This window comes from Lemur catta, chromosome 19, assembly GCF_020740605.2.
Source record: "Lemur catta isolate mLemCat1 chromosome 19, mLemCat1.pri, whole genome shotgun sequence".
Lineage (NCBI taxonomy): Eukaryota > Metazoa > Chordata > Mammalia > Primates > Lemuridae > Lemur > Lemur catta.
Genome location: NC_059146.1, coordinates 26,688,706 through 26,689,967, shown reverse-complemented (window position 1 = coordinate 26,689,967; position 1,262 = coordinate 26,688,706).

Sequence of the window (1,262 nt, the reverse complement as noted above, 5' to 3'; positions counted from 1 at the left end):
GGTGAGGGTGGGTAGGAGGGGGAGCCGCCGGGGAGAGACAAAGGGGCCGAGTCAGAGAGAGAGACACAAAGACGCGAGGAGGCTGGGGAGATACGGGAAGTGGGACAAGGACACGGAGGCCGAACCCTAGCGCAGCCCCACCCAGCCGGCCCAGCCGGGGAACGCGGGGCCGGTCTGTGCTGCCCCCTGGCGGGTGGCCGCGGTAAAGAGGGGGCGCCGACCAGGTGTGGAGGAGCGGAGCAGGGAGGGCGGGAGAGGCGGAGAACAGAGACAGGGGCAGGGAGAGACATCGAGAGAGAGAGACACACACACACACAAAGGAAGAATAGACACAAAGACGCACATAGAGACAGAGACAGACACAGAAAGAGAGAGAGACAAGGTCAGAGAGAGACAGACATAGAGACAGAGAGATACACAGAGACAGAGTCAAAGGGATGGAAAGTGACGGGGGACTAAGTGACACAGAAACAGTGACAGACAGAGACCAGAAACACAGACAGATGCCAAAGTGTGAGGATCGAAGGAACCAGAGATAGAGAAATACAGGCACAGAGAGGGAGATCTAAAGATAGAGACACAAAGCGACACTAAGAGAGGCAGAGAGAAATCTAGAAAGAAACGATGCGGCGACACCCAGAGTCCGGGGCAGAGATTAGAAAGAGACGAGGAGAGTATGCTGAGTGACGCCCTCAGACGTGGGTAGACACAGGGCGAGGGGCTACACGCGAGACCTGGGGGAAGTTGCACCCCCGGGGTGGGGGCGGGTCTCCCGAAGGGGCGGGCCTATGCAAACCCACGTGCCTCCCGCAGGTGTGACGAGAGGGTCAAGGCAGCACTGAGAGGGCGGGATTAGAGCTGTGGGCGGGGCTGAGGCTGAGGCCAGGCCGGACTGAGTGGCTAATAGACGGGACTGACTACCAGGGGGGCGGGGCGGGGCGGGGCTGAACCAGCGGGCGGGGCTCCACTGGGGCGGGTCGGCCGGAAGCTCCAAAGGGGGCGTGGCAGAACCTTAGTGGAGGGGCCCGAGGAAAGGGAGCCGGGCGTGGGGGAGACTCCTCCGGCGCTGAGGGGGCGTGGTTAGAACGCTAGGGGGCGTGGCTTAACACCCGAGAGGGAGAGAGAACTCTGGGGGAGGGGCGATCACGGACTCCGGGGGAGGGGCGGGTGCAGACTCCTAGGGAGTGACGAGAATGGAATCCGGGGGGCGGGGTCAGGACGCCGGGAGGCAGCGCGGCCGAAGTCTGGGATCTGCTCGGCTG